The following is an 11751-nucleotide window of genomic DNA, read 5'->3' on the forward strand; positions in this document are numbered from 1 at the left end:
AAACCATCAGTAAGCATCATATGTAATGGGTTCCATATAAACTGGAACCATTCCCAATAAGATCAGAAGTGAAACAAAGTTGCCCACTATCACCATTACTATTCAATATTGTATTAGAAATGCTGGATTTGGCAATAAGAGTTGAGAAAGAAATTAAAGGAATTAGAGTAGGTAATGAGGAAACCAAATTATCACTCTTTGCAGATGATATAATGGTATACTTAGAGAACCCTGAGATTCTACTAAAAAGCTATTAGAAATTGTTGGAATCCTTACTAACTGCTAACTAATTAGAGTGGATCTAATCTTACAAGAAGATTTTGGCCAGAACCTGAAACAAGGTACTAAGTAGAACTAATTAATACAAGGCTTGTGTTCACACCTTTACTCATTGGAGTCCACAAGTATGCTAGCTTCACAAAGTACACTTTCTAACTTCAAGGGAGTCCACACCTCCCTTAAAGCTCGTTGGGCCAGAGAGCACTATGGAAGAAAACCCATAATCCCATTCTCTCAGAAGAGTCAGATAAAAGGCCAGCGATGAGGGATCTATGGCAGAATACATTTTTCCTCTTGGCTGGCTGGTGGCAGACGAAGAGTTTACAGAGGAAGAAGCTACAAGTGGAGAGTTCAGTGGACAACCAGATTCATCTTCATCTCACACTATTGTAGTTGGTGTCTGGGCTCCCCAGAAGGATAAGAGAGATATTCCATCTTTGTGTTGATTGGAGGCTGAAGAAAGCAGAGGCAGAAGCTGAAGGACAGAACCTTTGGATTTGGAGATATTCGGAGGGCTCTAAGCCTCTAAACCGGCTGTGTTTTGAGAAGAACAAGAACTCCAACATTTGAACTCATAACAGAAATAATCCACAACTTTAACAAAGTAAACCCACATAAATCATCAGCATTCTTATATATCACTAACAAAATCCAACAGTTAGAGTTACAAAGAGAAATTTCATTTAAAGTAACTGCTGATAGTATAAAATGTTTGGGAATCTATCTGCCAAGGGAATGTCAGGAACTATGTGAGCAAAACTACAAAACACTTTCCACACAAATAAAGTCAGATCTAACCAAATGGAAAAATATTAAGTGCTCTTGGATAGGTTGAGCAAATATAATAAAGATGACGATACTTCCTAAACAAATTTATTTATTTAGTGCTATACCAATCAGATTCTCAAAAAACTATTTTAATGATCTAAAAAAATAACAACAAAATTCATCTGGAATCTAGTGTTTGACAAACCAAAGACCCCAGCTTTTTGGATAAGAATTCACTGTTTGACAATAATTGCTGGGAAAATTGGAAATTAGTATGGGCAGAATTGTTGTCAGATTGGTTAGGATGACAGGAAAAGATAATGTTGAATGTTGGAGGGGATGTGGGAAAACTGGGACACTGATACACTGTTGGTGGAATTGTGAATACATCCAGCCATTCTGGAGAACAATTTAGAACTATGCTCAAAAAGTTATCAAACCGTGCATACCCTTTGATCCAGCAGTGTTACTACTGGGCTTATATCCCAAAGAGCTCTTAAAGGAGGGAAAGGGACCTGTATGTGTAAGAATGTTTGTGGCTGCCCTCTTTGTAGTGGCCAAAAACTGGAAACTGAATGGATGCCCATCAATTGGAGAATGGCTGAATAAATTGTGATATATGAATGTTATGGAATATTATTGTTCTGTAAGAAATGACCAGCAGGATGATTTCAGAAAGGCCTGGAGAGACTTACATGAACTGATGCTGAGTGAAATGAGCAGAACCAGGAAACTATTATATACTTCAACAACAGTACTATGTGATGATCAATTCTGATGGATGTGGCTCTCTTCAACAATGAGATGAACCAAATCAGTTCCATTTGTTCAATAATGAATAGAAACAGCTATACCCAGTGAAAGAACTCTGGGAAAAGAGTGTGAACTACTATGTAGCATTTCTAATTTTTGATTTCTTTCACAGGTTAATTGTACATTGTTTCAAAGTCAAATTCTTGTACAGCAAAATAACTGTATGGATATGTATACATATATTGTATTTAGCATATATTTTAATATATTTAACATGTATTAGTCTATCTGCCATCTGGGGCAGGGAGTGGGGGTAAGGAGGAGAAAAATTGGAATAAAGATTTTGCAATTGTCAATGCTGAAAAATTATCCATGCATATATCTTGTAAATAAAATGCTATAATAAGAAAGTCTTTAGGAAGCAGAATTTTGTTTTAAATAAAAGTTTTATTGTCACGAAACAATAAGGAGAATGAATTCTCTACACACATTTAAAGAATTGTATGATTGTAAGTTAAAAATAAAATTAAATTTAAAAAATTATTTGGTTTACTATGAAGTTATTATGTATGAAGCATTTGTATTCCTTACCAATACATTAATCAACAGATGCCTTCAATATAAAAATATATTATTCAAATAAAAAAAATCTTATAGGTGAAAAAGTAAAAGTATAGTTCATAGGAAATGATATTTCCTTGGCCATTTCTTCTTGGTATTAATAAAAATTGATGTTTTTCACCTTAGATTTGGTATTTTATCAGCTTGAAGATATCTTATAAACTGATCCCTCAAAACTTCCAAAATTTTATTAATTCCAGCACTGATCTCCTGTGTGCATGCTATATTTAAGTCATTGGTATTTCCCTTCTTTACTCTTTTTAGTGGCATTTCCACCTATTCTATAACATTTCCAAGACTAGTATATAAAAGTATAATGGCTAAATATATTTTGATGACAAAAAGTTAGATATAATTTTTTTTTGGAGGGCAGGTGGATAGAGCACCAGCCCTGAAGTCAGGAGGACCTGACTTCAAATTTGATTCTAAGACACTTAACACTTCCTAGCTGTGTGACCCTTGATAAGTCACTTAACCCCAATCATCTCAGCTAATGAAAGAAAAAAATCTTGTAGATCTTTTCAGTCTTTTTATCTATTTTTGTTCTGCTTCTAGCTTTATCCTTAAATCCCTTTGGAATTTCTTTGCTCAGTTGGGTTTTTTACCAGGTTTTTTTTAATTGAATTTGCTCCGTATTACCTCTCTCTGTTTCACAGAGTATTAGAGCTCATAATCACTATTATATTCTTCTATAATTTTACATCTCTAAATTGGTATTGTTTTTTGTTTCTACACCTCTTCAAATGCCAAGTAAATTAAGTGGTTGCTAATTTTTTCCCCTTCAATTTTTTTTAAATTTTGAACTTAAATACCAAAACAAAGGGCTCCTCAGTATACCTAGCAAAACACATACAAAAAGTATATTATATGTTCCAAAATTTACTTTCAAAATTATTCTGCTTGTTCTTGAAGTTTCTTCTCTTATCTCTATTATTGATGTTTTATTTTTACTTCTCCTGCATTCCTACATCTTCTTCTGTATGTCTCTTTTCTTCCTCTAGAAAGCTATCCATATTTTTCCTTTTTTTCTTTTATTTACCTGTTTTTCACTTTTATTACTATTTACTGTTTACTAGCCTATAAATACAGCTCCCATATTCAAAGATTCCTTTCTTAAGGAATATGAGGAATACCAATAAATCTTTCAAGCAATCAAAAACATATATAGATGCTTCCTGATTCAGAGGCAATGTAATCCAGTGAGAAATATGCTCAATTTGAAGTCAGACAAGCTATGTTTAAATCTTATCTCAGCTAATTACTACCAATAAGCAGAAGAAGCATTGCATTAAGTAGATATTATTGTAAGTTTTTATGCTTATATCATAAAAATTAATAGTTTTCTTTGAAGCATAATTGGTTATAGACTTTTAAATTTTGGCAAAAGGATAATCAATTTTTTCTACAAAAAACTTTTTTTTCCTCAACACTTCTCACAAATACAAAATAATAATAATTTTTGTCAAGAATATTCTCAGTTTATTTATTAGTATCCAAACTGATCAAATTGACCATCCTGTGATAACTATGACTTTCTAAAGCTTCCTAGGGTTCAGATTAGTAGGATGTGGGCAAATTGATGTTTTACTGATGCTACTTTATGCCTTTCTGACAACCAGACTCTAAATGGGCACATAAGTATTGTCCCTATGAAATAACTAAAGACAGTACAGGATAATGGTACAGGATCATTATTATAGCAGCTTGCTAGATGTTCAAAGAATAGGAAGTATACTTATTTGTATTTTATATTCAGCCTTGAGCACTTGGATTCTATTTATGTATTTTTTTTAATCAGCCAAGGTTCATCTTTTACTCTTGTGGGAGACTTTTAATGTCATAATTGTTGGTAGCATATGCTTTCTTTAAATCCTAAGAGATTAGGAAGGAGAATAATAATGTCAAATTTACGAGTGCTCAGCATTAAATACCATAAGCTTATAGAAGTTTAGGTCAAATGAAATTAATGCTAGGTACACATTATTTCACTCAACAGAGGCTGTAAAGAGCATCTGAAACTATCACATCAAAACCAATAATGGCCAATGAGAGGTCTAGATATTCATATGTAAACATAAAATAATGATAAAAAAACATGAAGAGGGAATCAGGAATCGCATATGCTAAACTTTCTCTGTTAAGTTTTGCTATTATTTTGATCATGAGGTAGTTATTTCACTACTCCAGAGCACAATTTCATTATCTATAAAGGAGAATCAGCAGATTTTTCATGTCTTACCAGCTCTAATAGTCTATGAATCTATAAGAATGTGGAATCTTAGGAGCTATAGAAATAAAAATAAACATAATGTAATGCCTATTTCACACTTTTGAGGGATGGAAAATTTGGGCAAGGTGTCAAGAGGAGGAAAATAAAAATGTTTGTTTTACTTATTTTTTTTAAAAATCGTGATAAATTATATTGAAAGTAAAACAGTTTGATATTCCTGTTTCCCTAACAGAATAAATCTAACAGAGCAAATCATTATTGGTAAACCACTTTTTCTAAGTATAGAAATTAAATTTACATATATTATACATGCATATTGATATAAACTGATATGTAGTTTAAATGATGTATGTAAATTGATATAAATAAAACATATTTACATAAATAATATGTATTTGTTTACAAGAGGAGTTAAATATACAAATACCTAGAATCTTGTGTGATCTTCAAAGCAACCCAATGAGATAGATACTTATTTATTACTTGATCATTTAACTTCATTTCCCTTCTAGAAATTCAGAAATAAATATCTCATGATATACTTGCCTTTACTGCCTCTTCCAAAACACTTTAATTACTGAAGGGAAAATTATAAAATTTTCAACTATTGGATATAAATGATGCAAAGTTGCACAATGTCATGAGTACAATTCTCTTCCAGAGTCATAAAAGTCCATGGCAAGCCAAAAGTCAGGATGATCAGAGATAGCCCAGGATGCAGTAGATGACCTTGTTATCTTCAATGTTTGACCAATCTCTAAGTACTGCACAGAGCATGCTTTAACTATTTTCATGGCACTTGGAATAATTTGAATAATAATTGTAAAATAGAGAGTTCCTTACCAGTGAGGAAACTTCCAACTCAGCCACTGCTCTACAATTGCTAGCTTCGGAAATTTGTCTTTGGCCCAGATATATGAAGTCAACTACCCAAGGACATGTATAGACTTGTAGGGTATAACAATGGAGATTCCTTTGCTATGTTAAAAAGGATGAGAATGGCTACTGAGTTCCCTTTCAACTCTCAAATTCTGTGATTCTTGACACCTGTCACCAAGTCTGAGTAACAATACACTATTCCCTCTAACTTAAAAAAACTACTCCACTGCCAGAATAATAGAAAGATACTAAAAATTCAAAAAGTGTTTATTTGACTTCATTCATTTTTACTTAACCATTAAAAATGATAAGACTTTTACCATAACTTTTTATGTTATGGCAGTCTGGCGAAGCCTATGGATCCACTGTCAAAATTATGTTTTTAAATGCATAGAATAAAATCCATGGATTACAAAGGAAATTAATTACATTGAAAAACTATTACAAAACCCTTTCCACACGAATAAAGTCAGATCTAACCAATTGGAAAAATATTAAGTATTCTTGGATAGGTCGAGCAAATATAATAAAGACAACAATACTACCTAAACTAATTTATTTATTTAGTGCTATACCAATCAGACTCTCAAAAAACTATTTTAATGACCTAAAAAAAAAAAACAAAATTCATCTGGAAGAACAAAAGATCAAGATTTTCAAGGGAACTAATGAAAAAAAAGTCAAATGAAAGTGATCTAGCTGTACCAGCTCTAAAACTATATTATAAAGCAGCGGTTACCAAAACCATTTGGTATTGGCTAAGAAATATACTAGTTGATCAGTGGAATAGGTTAAGTTCAAAGGACAAAATAGTCAATAACTTTAATAATCTAGTGTTTGACAAACCAAAGACCCCAGCTTTTGGAATAAGAATTCGCTGTTTGACAGAAACTGCTGGGAAAATTAGAAATTAGTATGGCAGAAACTAGGTATTGATCACATTTAACATTGTGATACATCAAGATAAGGTCAAAATCGGTTCATGATCTAGGCATAAGATTGAAATTATAAATAAATTAGAAGAACATGGAATCATTTACCCCTCAAACCTGTGGAGGAGGAAGGAATTTGTGATCAAAGAAAATTTAGAGATCATTATTGATCACAAAAGAAGATTTTGATTATATCAGATTGAAAAGTATTTGTACAAACAAAACTAATGCAGACAAGATTAGAAGGGAAACAATAAACTGGGAAAATATTTTTATAGTCCAAGTTTCTGATAAAGGCTTCATTTCCAAAATATATAGAGAATTGACTCTAATTTATAAGAAATCAAGCCATTCTCCAATTGATAAATGGTCAAAGAAAATGAACAGACAATTTTCAGTTGAAGAAATTGAAACTATTTCTAGCCATATGAAAAGCTACTCCAAGTTATTATTAATCAGAGAAACTCTGAGTTACCACTACACACCTGTCAGATTGGTTAGGATGACAGTAAAGATAATGCTAAATGTTGGAGGGGATGTGGGAAAACTGGGATACCGATACATTGTTAGTGGAATTGTGAATACATCCAGCCATTCTGAAGAACAATTTAGAACTATGCTCAAAAAGTTATCAAACCATGCATACCCTTTGATCCAGCAGTGTTACTACTAGGCTTATATCCCAAAGAGATCTTAAAGGAGGGAAAGGGACCTGTATATGTAAGAATGTTTGTGGCAGCCCTCTTTGTAGTGGCCAGAAACTGGAAACTGAGTGGATGCCCATCAATTGGAGAATGGCTGAATAAATTGTGGTATATGAATGTTATGGAATATTATTGTTCTGTAAGAAATGACTAGCAGGATGATTTCAGAAAGGCTTGGAGCGACTTACATGAACTGATGCTGAGTGAAATGAGTAGGATCAGGAGACTATTATATACTTCAACAACAGTACTATGTGATGATCAATTCTGATGAATGTGACTCTCTTCAACAATGAGATGAACCAAATCAGTTCCATTTGTTCAATAATGAATAGAATCAGCTACACCCAGTGAAAGAACTCTGGGAAATGAGTGTGAACCACTACATAGCATTTCCACTCCCTCTGTTTTTGTTCGCCTGCATTTTTTATTTCCTCCACAGGTTAATTGTACATTATTTCACACAGTCCGATTCTTCTTGTGCAGCAAAATAACTTAATGGATATGTATACATATACTGTATTTAACATATACTTTAACATATTTAACATATATTGGTCTACCTGCCATCTGGGGCAAGGGATGGGGGGAAGGTGGAGAAAAATTGGAACAAAAGGTTTTGCAATTGTCAATGCTGAAAATTACCCATGCATATATATTTTAATTAGTTATATTTTTTTTTAAAAAACTTATTATTTTTCAATTTCCAACATTCATTTTTATAAGATTTTATGTTCCAAATTTTTCTCCTCCTCCCTCTTTTCAAAATAGCAAGCTATCTGATATAGGTTGAACATGTATAAGCTTTTTAAAACATATTTCCAAAATTAAAATATTTTTAAAACAAGTGTATAGACCCCAAACTAAGAAGATCTGATCTAGAGCAACTTTATTAAGAATCAGCTGCTGAGAATTATTTCCTGTTTTCTAATAAGTTTCCCATTAGAAAGTGAGAGAAACATTGTTGATTTTGTCCATTTTTTAAGACTGTGAGGGTCAGGTGAAAGGCACTACTGTTGAATTACTCATTAAAAAGAAAAACATGCTTCTTCAGCATGCTGTCACTGAAATAGAAACAATGATTTAAGAACACCTTTCAAATCTCTCCTATGTACTGCCACTTTCTCCCTACTCTCCACCATCAGTATTTACATTGATGATAGTCACGGAATATATGTTCCTTCCAGCTTCCTCTCAGAGAGCTCTGTGAAATGATTATTCAGGCCATTTCTTGTGGTGAAATTTCCCTCATCAGGATGACATTATTGACAGCCATCTGAGCCCCATGTGTTGATCATGGGCAATCAACCTTTGCCATTTACTTTACACAGATTCCAGTAGGAAGGAATTTTTAAAAAATAGAAAAAAAAAAGAATATAGAATAAGAATACTTTATGTCCACCACCCAATTTCATCCTCATGTCAGCACCTTTTATGATTCATATTATATAGATAAAGCAACCTCAGAAAGATTAAATAACTGAGTACAAAATCATATATCACAGATTTGGAGATAGATGAAACCTTAGCAGTCATCTAGTTCAACTCTTTCATTTTACAAACAAATTGAAATTTTTCTTTTAGATTTATTTGATACATACTCAATTTTGTTACAGTTCCTCATTTTTATTCTTTATATATTCTGGCTTTCTAGGTATATTTCTCATAAGGAACAGATGATAGGGTTTTGTTTTCTTATCCAATCTGGAACTTTTGAATTTTATTAGATTGTTCAATCGATTAACATTTAAATTGATGACAAGTAGCTATATATTTTTCTCCATTTGTGCCTATTTTCTGAATTAGAAATTTTTTTAGTTCTTCTTCCCTTGTAAAAACTGTGCCTTGTTTCTTCAGTTATTTTGCTTAATCTGTTTAATTTATATTAATCTACAATCCTATTTCTATTGGTTCTTTTCCCTTCACCTTCAAAAACTTTCTACTATTATACTTTTCTTCATATTTTGAAAAATTTTAGCATATTCATATTTTTCTTTTTAAAATATTATCTGACTAGCTAATCTTTCTATACTTTTGTCTCTCAGTTAATGAATCAAATAAAACAAAATCTCTTCCTTTCTTCACCTTCATATTCTTTTGTTTGTTAGGTTCCTTGTTTCATTTTCTATATCTTTTTTCTAAGAAAGGTTTTTTCTCCTTTTCTTCATTAATTCCTCACCTCATTTTCCCCCTAGAATTTGAGTCTTTCATTCTTTATATCCTTATATACTCGTTTAGAACTTCTTTAGTTTCTGTGTTTCTCACAGAAAGTTATTTATTTTTAGTTTTATTGTGTGGAGACTTTCTCTTCCTCCCCCCTTTCCCATTATACCTGTCTCTTAAACATCAATTCCTAGAAGAAATAAGAGAGGTCTGAGTTTTGCTCCAATGGTAGGAACTTTCCTGTATCCATGGTTGTGCAATTACTACTATCTGTCCTCTCCATTATTTTTCTCCTTATTTGTCATGAAATGTCCTTTCTGGATCCATGCCTTCTTACCATTCCAGATGGGAGTTGTAATAAAGCCAAAATGTGAAAATAGCAAGAAAACATACAGCAAACATAAATGCACCAAACTGAATCTTGATGGGGAAAACCCAAGAAAAACCATAGTATTATTTTGTCCAGCTTTAGTCCAAATAGGAAGAAGTCTGCTGAGAATAGAATCTGTCTACAAGTGCACAGCAGAGAGAATTATAAAAAAAAAAATTGGAAGAGAAGTGAGGTTGTAAACTAAGGCATGATCAGTTCACATATTTTCAGAATGTAGAATTGTTTAATTTAACCCCTACAAGTCTTGGAATTTGCAGCATGGTTTTTTGTTTGTTTGTTTTTTCTGGAGGAGATCTATAGATTCTTTCAAATGGAATGATTTCTGTATTCAGAAGTTCTAATTTTTTTTATTGTATGTTTTCTCCCATTATGAATTCTCAGAGGGTTTTATTTGTTCATTTTTTGTTCTCCTGGGATACCTATAATGCTTAAATTGTATTGACAAGCCTTGTATTTGAGATGGAAATGTTTTGCTGATATGGAAATAATGTAGTTTTTTTTAGCATTTTTTTTTTGGTTCTCTTCTTACAGATTGTCTTCCACTTCTTTGTACTTGCATTCCCAACCAGTTTTTCTCTCTCTTTTGTGAGATTTGTCACTGATGGATTCAAATTTTCTCTTCTGCTTATTTTTTTTTCTATGCAAGCTGATTTCACAATCCTTATCTCCCTATAATGCTGTAGGGAGTGGGAACTCTGGAGAAGTATACTTGAAACAATGTAATAACTCAGTGGAATTGATGAGATGATAGTTCTCTAGTTCACATGTATAGTTAGTACTTAGTATGTGTGTATGTATGATGATGTAATGGTTTCTAGTTCACACATACATAGTATGCTGTAATCATGTAATTACAATAAGGTATATAAGGGCTAAGAAGGACTGGAAGATAGATATTTTATCTTTGAACAGTTCTCATGCCTCCTGCACTAAGATCAAGACTGGGCCTGAATAAAAAACCTAAACTCTAATCTTGACCATTCTCATGGTATCTATCCTTTTTTTTTTAATAATTACTTTATATTGACACTCGTTTCTGTTCCGATTCTTTTTTCCCTCCCTCCCTCCACCCCCTCCCCTAGATGGCAAGCAGTCCTTTATATGTTGGATATGTTGCAGTATATTCTAGATACAATATATGTTTGCAGAACCGAACAGTTCTCTTGTTGCATAGGGAGAATTGGATTCAGAAGGTATAAATAACCCGGGAAGAAAAACAAAAATGCAGATAGTTCACATTCGTTTCCCAGTGTTCTTTCTTTGGGTGTAGCTGCTTTTGTCCATCATTTATCAATTGAAACTCAGGTCTCTTTGTCAAAGAAATCCACTTCCATCAAAATATGTCCTCATACAATATCGTTGTTGAAGTGTATAATGATCTCCTGGTTCTGCTCATTTCACTTAGCATCAGTTCATGTAAGTCTCGCCAGTCCTCTCTGTATTCATCCTGCTGGTCATTTCTTACAGAACAATAATATTCCATAACATTCATATACCACAATTTACCCAGCCATTCTCCAATTGATGGGCATGGTATCTATCCTACTGAGACCAAGCCCTGTCTGAAGAACCTCCAGAAAGCTAACCTGAACATTATATAATGCCATTTGGATTCATTCTGCTATGGTCTCATGCTTTCTTGGGAAGCCACAGTATAATCTGCCACATCAGATATTAATTTATTTTCCTTTGTCTGGCAATATTTATTCAGAGATGTTTAGATTCATTTAGGTAATTTGAATGCTACATTGTTTTCTGTTGTAAATATCTTTTCTGTTGATTTATCTGCTCTGCTTAAAGTTTTTAACTGCTTTTTCTTCTTCCTGAGAGTTCTATTAATTTTTAGCATTTTCCCCTTTACTATATATTCCTATAGTACTCCTTTTCCAACTCTTCCTTCTTTTGTAATGATTCCCCAGAGTTCTTAACATCAACCAAGGAATTCATTTTTTATCTTTTTTTTTTTTTTTTAGGTCTGACCACACTATAAACAAGCTGGTACATTGTTCGAGTTCATTCCCTTCCCTAGTT

The sequence above is a fragment of the Antechinus flavipes genome, chromosome 3, assembly GCF_016432865.1.
Source record: "Antechinus flavipes isolate AdamAnt ecotype Samford, QLD, Australia chromosome 3, AdamAnt_v2, whole genome shotgun sequence".
In the NCBI taxonomy this organism is placed as follows: Eukaryota; Metazoa; Chordata; class Mammalia; order Dasyuromorphia; family Dasyuridae; genus Antechinus; species Antechinus flavipes.